Raw genomic sequence first — 13,556 nt, 5'->3', positions numbered from 1 at the left:
GCAGAGAGGCGAGGAAAATGCAACATGGCCCAGCAGCTGCAGCGGCGGCGGGGGGGGGGGCTGTGAGGAGGGGCTGCCTGGCGCGCCCTCCGCGGCCCTGACGTGCAGGGACCGTGGCGAGCGCTGAGAGCCGCTGCCTGCCGGACGCCTTCAGCCCGGACGCGCGCACAGCTTGTCGGTTCCGCGAGACATGGGGCTCTGCTACAGCCTGCGCCCGAGGCTCTTCGGCGACTCCGGAGGCGGCGAGCGCCCCCCCCGATGTTGCGCCTGGTGCGGCCGGCCCCCCTGCACCCCCCACGCTACGCCACTGCACCCGGGGGTTGGACTAGATGACCCTCAGTTCCCACCCTCTTGATTCTATGATTTGCCTTCCTCCATGAGGACTAGGGAGCCCCTTTCCTTTGAGTGCCATGAGCTGCCCACCTGCTCCCCTGCTGCTCCCAGTGTGGGGCAGAAAAGGGGGTTGCTGGCTTTGCATCGCTGATGGACAGACCATTGCCAGGGTCAGCGCCCCTCTTAGGTCTCTTGCCTCCCCCAATAGTAACAGTTTTCCAAACGACCCCCTTCAAATTCATCTTCTGCCTGTCCCTCCCGGATTGAGATGCTGCTGGTGATGCCTGGCATTTGGACCACGACCCACCCCCTTCCTCTGCCTGCTGCCGCTATCCCCCTTTAAGAGTTTGGGTGTAATCCTTGACACCTCCCTTTCCATGGAGGCGCAGGTTACAGAAACAGCCAAGGCGACATTTTTCCACCTTTGCCGCATCAAGCAGTTGGTCCCTTACCTTTCCTGCCCTGACCTGGCCCCAGTGATCCATATGACGGTCACCTCCAGGCTTGACTACTGTAATTCGCTCTACGCGGGGCTGCCCTTGAAGCTGTCCCAGAAACTCCAGCGGGTGCAGAATGCTGCAGCGAGGCTCCTCATGGGGTCTCTGCCACGGGAGCATATTCACCCAGTGCTTTTCCAGCTGCACTGGCTCCCGGTGGAGTACAGGGTCAGGTTCAAGGTGCTGGTCTTGACCTTTGTGGTTTAGGGCCCTCGTACCTACGGGACCGCCTCTCCTGGTATGCCCCATGGAGGACCTTAAGGTCAATAAACAGCAACACCCTAGTGGTCCCGGGCCCTAAGGAAGTCAGATTAGCTTCAACCAGAGCCAGGGCCTTTTCAGTGATGGCTGCGGCCTGGTGGAATGCTCTGTCTCATGAGACCAGGGCCCTGCGGGATCTGATTTCTTTCCGCAGGGCCTGTAAGACAGAGTTGTTCCACCTGACCTTTGGCTTAGAATCAGTTTGATTCCCTTCCCCTCTTTCTTTCTCCTTTCTCCTCCTGTGAAGAGGCTGCATCCTAATGTTTTAATGTTGTATTTTAATCTTGTTTTTTAAATTGTGTTTTAATCAACATGTTTTTATTATTGGTTGTTAGCCGCCCTGAGCCCGGTCTTGGCTGAGGAGGGCGGGGTATAAATAAAATTTATGATGATGATGATGATTACTACCCCAGATGCCCCCACTGCCGTTCAGCTAAATGCCCCCTTTGCCCACCCTGGGAGACGTATCCACTTTGTGGCTCAGGACTGGGGGAACCTCTTAAGGGAGGGGGCAAGTGAGGGCCCTCAGTGCTGGTGGGCGGAAGCAGGAATCATGGATTTCAAAAATACCCCATAGTAGAGTTGGAAGGGACTCCACTGGGTGATCTAGCCCAACCCGCTGCAATGTAGGTGTCTCAGCTAAATGTCTTATAGAAGCTGCTGTCCTTGTCTCAGGGTGGCTGTGCTCTCCTGCCAACCTGCCTGGAACCCAGGACCCTTCCAGGTCGGTAGAAAAGGATGGAGCTCTGGGGGAAGCTTGTTTCCTGCTGCTCCAGAGGGCCGGACCTGGACCAGTGAATTCAGATTGCAAGAAAAGAGATTCTGTCTAAACATCAAGAAGAACTTTTTGAGGGTAAGAGTTGTTCAGCTGTGGAATGGACTTGCTTGCAACGTGAGGGGATATTTGAAGATGGCTCTCCTATCTCCTCTCAGTCTCTTCTTCTCCAGGCTAAACATACCCAGCTCCTTCAACCGTTCCTCATCAGGCTTGCATTCCAGACCCTTGATCATCTTGGTTGCCCTCCTCTGCCCACATTCTACCTTGTCAACATCCTTCTTAAATTGTGGTGCCCAGAATTGAACACAGTATTCCAGGTGTGGTCTGACCAAGGCAGAATATACTGGGACTATTACAGTGGTGCCTTGCAAGACGAAATTAATCCGTTCCGCGATTCTCTTCGTCTAGCGGTTTTTTTGTCTTGCGAAGCAAGCCCATTGACGGCTTAGCGGCTTAGCGCTATTAGCGGCTTTTAGCGGCTTTTAGTGGCTTTTAGTGGCTTATCGGCTTAGCAGATAAACAGATAAGCAGCTTAGCGGCTTAGAAAAAGGGGGGGGGAGGAAAAAAAAACCTGCAGGAACTCGCAAGACATTTTCGTCTTGCGAAGCAAGCCCATAGGGAAATTCGTCTTGCGAAGCGCCTCGAAAAACGGAAAACCCTTTCGTCTAGTGGGTTTTCCGTCTTGCGAGGCATTCGTCTTGCAGGGCACCACTGTACTTCCCTTACTCGGGTGGCGCTGTGGGTTAAACCACAGAGCCTAGGACTTGCCAGTCAGAAGGTCGGCGGTTCTAATCCCCGCGACGGGGTGAGCTCCCGTTGCTCGGTCCCTGCTCCTGCCAACCTAGCAGTTCGAAAGCACGTCAAAGTGCAAGTACAGTGGTGCCTCGCAAGACGAAATTAATCCGTTCCGCGAGTCTCTTCGTCTAGCGTTTTTTTCGTCTTGCGAAGCAAGCCCATTGACGGCTTAGTGGATTAGCGCTATTAGCGCTTTTAGTGGCTTTTAGCGGCTTATCGGATAAGCAGATAAGCGGCTTAGCGGCTTAGAAAAAAGGGGGGGGGAAAAAACCCCGCAGGAACTCGCAAGACAATTTCGTCTTGCGAAGCAAGCCCATAGGAAATTCGTTTTGCGAAGCACCTCCAAAATGGAAAACCCTTTCGTCTAGCGGGTTTTCCGTCTTGCGAGGCATTCGTCTTGCGGGGCACCACTGTAGATAAATAGGTACCCTTCCGGTGGGAAGGTAAACGGCATTTCCATGCGCTGCTCTGGTTCGCCAGAAGTGGCTTAGTCCTTCTGGCCACATGACCCGGAAACTGTACGCCGGCTCCCTCGGCCAATAAAGCGAGATGAGTGCTGCAACCCCAGAGTCGGTCACGACTGGACCTAATGGTCAGGGGTCCCTTTACCTTAATTATTTCCCTTGATCTGGTCCACCAAGACCCCTAGATACTTTCCACATGTGCTGCTAGTAAGCCAGGTGCCCCCCATCCTATATTTGTGCATCTGGTTGTTCTTGCCTAAGTGCAGAACCTCACTCTTGTCCCTACTGAAACTCATTTTTTAAGTTTTGGGCCAGTTCTCCGATCTGTGAAGGTCATTTTGAATTCTCATTCTGTCTTCTGTGGCATCAGCTACCCCCCCCCCAAGTTTGGTGTCACCTGCATCCCCCCAGCTGCTTAACTGCCCCTCCCCATTTTATTCATGTTGGTACCCCTGTCCTTAAGCTTTCGGAAATAAGCCTTCTGAAAGTGCAGAGTGCGTGCCTGACTACACTCATCTTCCCCTTGCTTGTGTATAATGAAACCCAAGAAAACATGATCACTTCCTTCCAAGGTTCCCAGTGCTTCCACCTTGTTGATCGGTTCCTCTATGTTGGTGAGGACCAGGTCCAAGATAGATCACCCCTTGTTGCTGCTTCTGTCTTCTGGAAAATGAAATTGTCAGCGAGGCAACAGAATAATTCATTGGATCTTACATTCTTGGCAGAGTTTGCGCTCCAACATATATCGGGGTAGTCAAAGTCTCCTATGACTACAATATCCTTCATTTTTGAATGTTTGATAACCTGTTCTAGGAAGGCATCATCCATAGCAGACACCTGCAGTAAGATCAATGTTGATTCTCTTTCCTACAATTTTTACCCATATACTCTCCATCTGCTTTTCATGCTCCAGGTCATGGATTTCTTCACAAGTGCGCACATTCTTTTCATATAATGCTCCTCTTCCTCCCTTCCTTTTGATCTATTTCTTTTGATCACCTCAATTCCTACATTCCAGTCATTAGTCTTATCCTACCACATTTCAGTACTGTCTGTTAGGTCATATTTGCCAACCTGTTGTAAGTGATCAAATTTGTCTTGCTTGTTTCCCGTACTCTGTACATTAGTATAGACACAGCTGAAATCACGAGTCCTTCCTCTGCACGCTGCTGCCTCTCTCTCCCTCAGTAGGGAGTCACCTGCCAGCACCACATGTCTCTTCCTTTTTCCGGAGAGCAGCAGGAACTGCAACCTTTGTTTGTTCCAGGGTTTGAAACTACTGTTCTTGCTCTCTTTTGGCCAGAAACCAGTGTCTGAGGTGAGGACATGGAATCAGTTTTGTAGTTCCAGAGACACAGCAAGGCTCCAGACAGTTTTGCCTTTTTGGGTCACATTCCTCCAGGGTTGGGCGATCTTCTTTCTCCCTAGGGGCACCCCACCTGCGACTCTTTTCCAGGTCAGTCCATTCCTGTCTAGTGAGAATTTCGTCATCTTGCCCGGTGCCTCGAAGTGTGAATAGGTGGCACTGAAGTCGCTGTACCTTCTCTTCCAGGAAGGCAACCACCTTGCTGCAGGTGCGGTTTTGCACGTTCTCAGGCAGGAAGACAAACATGGCACTCAAGTTGTGCATGCCACAAGCAACCAGATTGCCCTACGTGCACCTTTAAGGCTTGGTTGCAAAAAATCAACAAGCGCCCTGTGAATATTGCTGAGCTTAGTGTCATTGACAGTATGGGATCAGACCTGTTGTATTTTGTGTCCTAGGCCTGTTTTCCATGTGTTTATGTATGTTTGGGCCTGCACCAGCCTTTGCCCACCTGGTGCCCTACAGGCACTTTGGACTACAACTCCTATCAGCCCCAGCCAGTGCGCCAGGATGGGAATTGTAGCTTCTGCCAAGGGGTGATGTGTACCCCTTGATTCCTTTATCTTTGAATGTGGGAATCTGCTCTGTGTGTATTCAAGGTGATGTGAGGTCACACCCGTGCTGCCCAGTTCACATGTGCAAGTCGACGCTTCTCTTTGCAGGCGCCCTAGTTTTGGAGTGTGCACGGATCATGGCCAATCCCCGAGCCCACCCCCCCCCCCCCGTTGAAGTAGAAGGATCCACACCCTTCCTTAGCGTGTGGGGCTGGTGGAAGCCCTGAGCTTTGCTTCCCAAATGCATAGCCATTCATCAGACCGTGTCTTGTTTCCCCAGCTCTGCGTGTGGGCCAGTAGCCCAGGACTGCCTCTTCCAGCCGCTTCTGCCGTGTCTGATCTCGCACTCATAACCAGGGTTGCGTCATGTGGGTCCTATTTAGTGGAACCAGTTGAACCAGAAGACAGCTTTTGGGCAGGGGCGAGCCCCGGGCAAGCAGAAGGAGGTTGGAGAAAGTTCTGGGAACCAGACAGGCAGCTCTCACGTCGACTCCAGGACTATTTTAAATTTCCCTGCTTAGCCTGCTGCAAACAGGCAGTATTTCTGGTGCCCTCAAAGGGCCGTCAGAATGATTTCCATGCCAGATCGGTCAAGGCCCTGATTAACACCACAACTAGCTTCATGCCACTGTAAGTTGGCTCTTTTCGCTGATGCGTATGAGGGTCCCCCACCCCAAATGCTCCAGTCCTTTTCGGCGATGCAGGGGGTTGGACTAGATGACCCCTGGGGTCCCTTCCAACTCTACAATTCTATGATTCCGTGAACTCCTGGCTAGATTCTGAGTTGCCGCTTTGTGCGATCGGAATGGCCCTGCGTGGCTCTTCTCCCTTTCTCGCGGTGAGGTCTTTTGGGTGCAAGGCCACAGGTGTTTGTCGTCGGGCGGAATAAGAAGTTCGTCGCAAGAGGCTGTTGTCACCTGCTCCGTCACCAGCTCGTCAGCGGGTTTGGCAGCCCTCTATCTCCAATGCCAGTTGCCATGTTTAGCTAAGACGCGGCATATTCAGGACAGATAAAAGAAAAGGAAGTCCTTACACAGTGCATAGTTAATCTGTGGAACTCCCTGCCACAGGAGGCAGCTGTGGCTCCCAGCCTAGATGGCTTTAAAAGAGGATTGGACAAATTGATGGAGGAGGAGAGGGCTATCGGTAGCCGCTAGCCACAATGGCTTTGCTCTGCGCTTCACAGTCAGAGGCAGCGGTGCTTATGAATCCCAGTTGCTGGAAACCACAGGAGGGGAGAGTTGCTCTCGTGCACGGATCCTGCTTGTGGGTTTCCTCTTGGGGTATCTGTTTGGTGACTTGGCAAGTACATGTGTGAAAGGCCTCTGTTGAGTGGAAAGCGCTCTGCTTGAGTTGCCACGATTCCTCTGCTTCAAAGAAGCTATTAAACTGGGGTATTTGATATTTAATGGGTGGCGCTGTGGGTTAAACTACAGAGCCTAGGGCTTGCTGATCAGAAGGTTGGCGGTTCGAATCCCCGCGACGGGGTGAGCTCCCGTTGCTCGGTCCCTGCTCCTGCCAACCTAGCAGTTCAAAAGCACGTCAAAGTGCAAGTAGATAAATAGGTACCGCTCCGGCGGGAAGGTAAATGGCGTTTCCGTGCGCTGCTCTGGTTCGCCAGAAGCAGCTTAGTCATGCTAGCCACATGACCCGGAAACTGTACGCCGGCTCCCTCGGCCAGTAAAGCGAGATGAGCGCCTCAACCCCAGAGTTGGCCACGACTGGACCTCTAATCGTCAGGGGTCCCTTTACCTTTAATAATAATAATAATAATAATAATTATTATTATTTCATTTATAACCCACCCTCCCCGGCCAGAGCTGGGCTCAGGACGGCTAACACCAGTAAAATTACAGTAAAAACATAATTTGGGGGGGGGACCCAATTTGAAATACAGGTTAAAATCCAATTTAAAATGCAGCCTCATTTTAAAAGTAGCCCATAGATCAAGACCATAAGGGGAGGGAAGCATAAGGGTCAGACTGAGTCCAAACCAAAGGCCAGGCAGAACAGCTCTGTCTTGCAGGCCCTGCGGAAAGATGTCAAGTCCCGCAGGGCCCTGGTCTCTTGTGACAGAGCGTTCCACCAAGTCGGGGCCAGTACTGAAAAGGCCCTGGCCCTGGTTGAGACCAATCTAGCCACCATGCGACCTGGGACCTCCAAAATGTTGTCATTTGTGGACCTTAAGGTCCCCCGTGGGGCATCCCAGGAGAGGCGGTCCCGTAGGTACGTGGGTCCTAGGCCGGAATTTGCATCACCATTCCCTTTTCCTTTAGCTTACTGATCCGCATGGATGACCCAGGAGTGTTGCTCTTTGCCGTCTCCTTGGATATTTTGAATTTGCTCTTCTTTTTTGCAGTTCTTGTGAGATGTGGGTTCAGATCCTCCCTCTGCTGTGGTTAGGGTTTCGTGACCCCGGTCATTGCTGCATCTGTCAGCCTCAGCTTCCTTTCTGCGAATTATAGAAATGTGTCATGATGTTGCAGGAAGGAGCAAATTCCATACAGGTTAAAGGAAAATGCTTTGCAAATGGAAATTGCTGCATGAGGGATTCATTATAATGGGCTGGGCTAGACTTTGCTTGTTTTTTCTGCGCTGCATTTTCCCTCGCCCTGGATTTTGGGTTCCTAGTGAATCGCTGGCAGCGACTGTCTGTTTACTGTGCCTCTTTTGGTGCAGACTCAGAGTAGGCACACACCTGCTTAGGCTGGGGGTTGGGTTGGGGTGGTAATGGCCCAGAGCTGACCGAGCTTAACAGAAGCTCTCGCTGGACAAAATCCTCTTTCTTGCTCCAGGAATAGTCCGGGGCGGCCAAGTGCCGTTCCCTACGTGCTTTCTCTTCTTACAAGTTGAAAGGCCAGCCCAGAAAAGTTGTCCGCGTTGTTGTGGGGTGGGAAAACACTGCGTTAAAAATGCGGCTTCAGCAATTCCGGGCATGACAACATTCACCCCATCGTTCTGCCTGGACACTGAGGTCCAGCTCCGAGGGCCTTCTGGCGGTTCCCTCGCTGTCAGAAGCCAAGTTACAGGGAACCAGGCAGAGGGCCTTCTCGGTAGTGGCACCCGCCCTGTGGAACGCCCTCCCACCAGATGTCAAAGAGACAAAAAACTACCAGACTTTTAGAAGACATCTGAAGGCAGCCCTGCTTAGGGAAGCTTTTAATGTTTAATAGGTTTTGTATTTTAATATTCTGTTGGAAGCTGCCCAGAGTGGCTGGGGAAACCCAGCCAGATGGGCAGTAGTATAAACAACATGTTGTTGTTGTTGTTGTTGTTGTTGTTGTTGTATCTCAGGTTAAGTACTTAATTCGTTCTGGAGGTCTGTTCTTAACCTGAAACTGTTCTTAACCTGAAGCACCACTTTAGCTAATGGGGCCTCCTGCTGCCGCTGCGCCGCCAGAGCACAAATTCTGTTCTCATCCTGAAGCAAAGTTCTTAACCTGAAGCACTATTTCTGGGTTAGCGGAGTCTGTAACCTGAAGCGTATGTAACCTGAGGTACTACTGTATTATTATTATTATTATTATTATTATTATCACTGTACAGTCTGGGGGCTGCAAGCTTGGCCCGGGCTTGGCATCCTGGACCTCCAGATCACACCTTTATGTCCCCAGAATCTGACGTGTTCCTAGTTTCAGGCATAGGAGCCAACTCCTAAGGGCTGAGGTCCCTTTGATGTCCCTCAATAGAATATTTGAGCCCTCCCCCTTCCCCCAAGTTGATGGACATTGCCATTCACATGGTGCGTATCTTGTTAGCGATTATGCAGGGTGGGGCTTACCTGCTCCCACCCCCCCAATATTTTATTCAAGTTGGCACTTCTGGTTTCAGGACAGGACAGGTAAAAGGAACGGCCTCTTCAGGAGTGGGCGCCAAGCTAGATGGAGGAGGCAGCAGTGATTCTGAATATCTCCTGACCTGTAGGCTCTTGTTCTCGGATCCTGGTTGCAGGTTTCCTACAGGCGTCTTGGTCAGGACTCTGGACTAGATGGGCCCCCCCTGGCCTGATCCAGAAGGCTCTTCTGAGGATCCTGGAGGAACAGTTGGCCCAGGCTTTTCTCTGGGAATTCCCAGCAGCAAGAGGGACTGGCCCCAACAAAGGCATCTCCTTCGCTGCATACCCCCCCCCCCAATCCTGTTAAAGTATGGCTGCGACATTCCAAGCTGCTTGGCTGCCTGTTTATATCTAGGCATCCTTCGCATAGTGGCACCAGCAGAGGGTTTCTCAGAGGGTTTCAGAAAGTTTGCTGCTGAGACTAGACATTTCGAAAAGCTTCACTGATTTGAACAATAGAATCTTGGAATCCCAGTATGCTTCAGAGCACAATTCAAAGTGTTGGTACTGACCTTTAAAGCCCTAAACGGCCTCGGTCCAGTATACCTGAAGGAGCGTCTCCACCCCCATCATTCTGCCCGGACGCTGAGGTCCAGCGCCGAGGGCCTTCTGGCGGTTCCATCATTGCGAGAAGCAAAGCTGCAGGGAACCAGGCAGAGGGCCTTCTTGGTAGTGGCGCCCGCCCTGTGGAACGCCCTTCCAGCAGATGTCAAAGTGATAAACAACTACCTGACATTCAGAAGACATCTTAAGGCAGCCCTGTTCAGGGAAGTTTTTAACGTGTGATATTTTACTGTATTTTTGGTTTCTGTGGAAGCCGCCCAGAGTGGCTGGGGAGGCCCAGCCAGATGGGCGGGGTATAAATAAATTATTGTTGTTGTTGTTGTTGTTGTTGTTGTTGGAAAAGCACCCTGAGAGTAATCTAGTCCATGGGTAGGCAAACTAAGGCCCAATTGCCTTCTAAATCCGGCCCGCGGACAGTCCGGGAATCAGTGTGTTTTTACATGAGTAGAATGTGTCCTTTTATTTAAAATGCATCTCTGGGTTATTTGGGACGCAGGAATCAGTTCATTTCCCTCCCCCCCCCCCAAATATAGTCCGGCCCCCTGCAAGGTCTGAGGGACAGTGGACCGGCCCCCTGCTGAAAAAGTTTGCTGAGCCCTGATCTAGTCCAACTCCTTTCAATGCAGGAATCACAACTAAGGGGAAGGGGCACAAGTGGGGTCCTCCCCGCCCCCCCAGAGCACTGCACCATGTTGTGATGTGGGGGGGCTTAATTTTGTAGGTGCCGAGGGACTCTCGTTTTTTTGTGCTAAATCTTCCTTGGCTTTGTGATGGAAGAAGTTAGGATGTTTCCGCCTGGAGGCAGGTAGTGGCTTTTCTGAGCAAGAATCGAGAGTTTCACTTCCCATTGGTGCCTCCCCATAGAATTGTCAAATTGCAGAGTTGCAAGGTCCCCCTGCGGGTCATCTAGTCCTACCCCTTGCAATGCAGGAACTGAGGCACCCATGATGGGTGGCTACCTGATCTCTGCTTAAAAACCTCCAAGGCAGGAGAGTCTCGCCACCTCTCATGAGAGTCTGTTCCATCCTGGGAACAGCTCCTCCACAGCACCCCCCTGTTCCAGCAAGCTTGGGACTCCATCAGAAAGAAAGAAAGGGGAGGAAGGAAAGGAGGAAGGAAAGGAAAGGAAAGGAAAAAGGAAAGGAGGAAGGAAGGAAGGAAGGAAGGAAGGAAGAAAGAAAGAGGAAGGAAGCAAGGAAGGAAGGGGAAGGAAGGAAGGAAGGAAGGAAGATAGAAAGATAGAAAGATAGAAAGATAGAAAGATAGAAAGATAGAAAGATAGATAGATAGAGGGAGGGAGGGAGGAAGGAAAAGGAAGGAAAAGGAAGGGAAGGGAAGGGAAGGGAAGGGAAGGGAGGGAAGGAAGGAGGAAGGAAGGAAGGAAGGAAGGAAGGAAGGAAAAGGAAGGAAGGAAGATAGAAGAAAGAAAGAAAGAAAGAAAGAAAGAAAGAAAGAAAGAAAGAAAGAAAAAAAGAGGAAGGAAGGAAGGAAGGAAGGAAGGAAGGAAGGAAAAGGAAGGAAGGAAGGAAGGAAGGAAGGAAGGAAGGAAGGAAGGAAAAGGAAGGAAGGAAGGAAGGAAGGAAGGGAAAGAAAGAAAGAAAGAAAGAAAGAAAGAAAGAAAGAGGAAGGAAGGAAGGAAGCAAGGAAGGAAGGAAGAAAAAGGAAAGAAGGAAGGAAGGAAGGAAGAAAGAGGAAGGAAGGAAGGAAGGAAGGAAGATAGAAAGAAAGAAAGAAAGAAAGAAAGAAAGAAAGAGGAAGGAAAGAAGGAAAGAAAAAAAGAGGAAGGAAGGAAGGAAGGAAGGAAGGAAGGAAGGAAGGAAGGAAGGAAAAGGAAGGAAGGGAGGAAGATAGAAAGGAAAGAAAGAAAGAAAGAAAGAAAGAGGAAGGAAGGAAGGAAAGAGGAAGGAAGCAAGGAAGCTAGCTTGTTTGGCAGTGCTTGTGTTTTTTAGAAACCCATGCTGGGTCTTCAGAACTACATTATTTTTTTGCTCCTGGAACAACACAAAACTGTTGGGACCGGAAGCGAAAGCCGGAAGATGCGTCTGCCTTCCCCGTCAGGAGGGAAGGGGGACTTTTCCTTTGTCTGCCCGTGTCTCATGCCTGATCCCGATTTAGTTCTGCCTGCCTCCTGCTCCCCTCGCCTGGGTGGGAGGGAGATGTGGCACGGGTGCGTGGGGAGAAGATGATGAATGGAGCACTCTCTCTCTCTCCCTTCCTCCAGCTGTGCCTCATGTGTGTGCTGGTCCATGTGACGCCGCGCTTCTAAGCTGTGTCCATATTTAGACAGCGGAGTCTCTGCCTCCCACCCCCCCATGTGCAAGCACGCATGAGAGGGGGGGCGCCTCTCTCCCCTCCACTCTCCCACAACTTTCCCATGGCTGATCGGACGTCCCTGCCCCTAGACACCTCCCCGCACGTCCAGTTATGGCGGAAAGGTTATTTTCTCCCCGGCTTGGCTGGAGAGGGGAGCTGAGCCCTCGCCCCAGATGATGGAGAGACGAAGCCTTTGAGGTAGGGGTTTCGGACGGCAAAGTCGGAAGGGTGAGTGCTGAGCAGGTATGTGGGGCTCCATCGGGAGGCTGGCGGCTTGTGGGGTTGCGATATATCGATGGTGGACCTTTGGGTACGGCTGGTGTTGTGGGCATGGCTCGTTCCGTCTTCGACATCTCATTCTCACTGCGGCTTTTGGGAATTTTTTGGGTTGTGGGGGGGGGGGGCACCCAGACAAGCGCATCCTCCCGGCTGACCCCCAGATCTCCTCTGTGTCACCCACTGATTTTTTATTTTATTCCTTGCTTTTATATGCCAGCTTTTATTACCTCCTAGGAGCCCAAGGGGGGCATCCATTCCTCTCCCCCCACATCATTTAAACCCCACAACAACAACCCTGTGAGGTAGGCTAGGGCCACATGGTCACACCCAGTGAACTTCCTGCCTGAGTAAGGGGATTCGAAACCTGCTTTCCCAAGTCTTATTCCGGCGCTCTAACCATTACACTACACTACCTTTCCTGATTTTTTCCTCCTAGAAGCTTGGAGGTGTATGGAAGCTCCGGGTAGGGCGTTCTTATCGCCATTTCTTTTGCCAGACGGACAATGGGGTGGTTCTGTGCCAAGTTCCTGTGCACCTGCCTAACACATCATCCCCACAATTTAGGTGCGACCTCGTTCCTGGCGCCCCGGAATTGTGGCACAGTTCCCAGAACACCACAGGGGCCGAGAGTATGGGAGCACACCCTTGGCTTGCAGGCAGCGGGTGAATTTTGCTTTTTTAAGGTGGTGGTGGTGGGGTGCAAGGCAGAAGAGGCGGAACCCGTCTGGGAGGTCTGCCCCGGTGATTTTGGACCAGGGTTTCCGCCTGCCCTCCAGGGAACAACCTGAGCGCACACACCTGCTTACACCAGCTGCCACTTCCCTGCATTGCCAAGGGGTTGGACTAGATGACTCTTGGGGGTCCCTTCCATAGCTGCCAACTTTTCCCTTTTCTAAAGGGAAATTCCCTTATTCCGAACAGGATTCCTCGCAAGAAAAGGGAAAAGTTGACAGCTTCCCAGCTTTGCAATTCTGCAACATGCCTCCACCCTGGCCGGATCCATAAAATTATAACCGTGGCACTGAGGCAGGGGTGGGGCAGAGGCTGAGCCCACAGATTGCAGCCTCCCTCCCTTCCCCCAAGGAAGGCAGCGGGGGGGGGGGGACAGGGATGCTTGCCTATACGCGAGGTGCGTGTGGGTCTCCGTGTACTGGGAACACGCTGTACACCATTGCGTAATCTTTGGCTCTGCTCGGAAAACGTAGTAATTGAGCCTGCCTCTATCCTGCCCCCCCACCCCCAGTCTGGGCGGGGTGTAAACAAAAGCACATGGCTGGCCAGCTGACTCTGGCTGGCGGAGGAACCCTTGGCTGCTGCCTGTGGCATGAGGAAGCATGTGGACTGGAGGGAAGAGGAGGAGGAAGGAAGGAGCACACTCCTAACTTGATAAAAAGTCCATATCGTGGTTGAATTCTGCAGGAAAGGGGGGGGGGAGAATAAGTGCCTTAGGACTTAGTTGTTTATCTAATAATAATAATAATAATGGTAATAATTTATTATTTTTACCCGGCCCATCT

General features: G+C 51.6%; 1 protein-coding gene across 5 annotated transcripts in view; it reads left to right on the top strand.

The window, feature by feature from the left end:
- Positions 1-13,556, top strand: part of CIPC (CLOCK interacting pacemaker) — a 30,720-nt gene that overhangs the window by 3,510 nt on the left and 13,654 nt on the right. Inside the window, exon 2 of one of the 5 annotated variants that reach the window (XM_081869284.1) lies at positions 1,767-1,944. The exons of 1 other annotated variant lie outside the window; for it this stretch is intronic. The gene's annotated coding sequence lies outside the window, so the exon portion shown is untranslated. Of the gene's footprint in view, positions 1-1,766; positions 1,945-11,359; positions 12,004-13,556 lie in introns of those variants that run through there. 3 more of the 5 variants (XM_081869280.1, XM_081869282.1, XM_081869281.1) reach the window with 3 other exon arrangements.

Source organism: Podarcis erhardii (assembly GCF_964252035.2).
Source record: "Podarcis erhardii genome assembly, chromosome: 7".
In the NCBI taxonomy this organism is placed as follows: Eukaryota; Metazoa; Chordata; class Lepidosauria; order Squamata; family Lacertidae; genus Podarcis; species Podarcis erhardii.
This window is presented reverse-complemented; position numbering and strand designations above follow the sequence as displayed.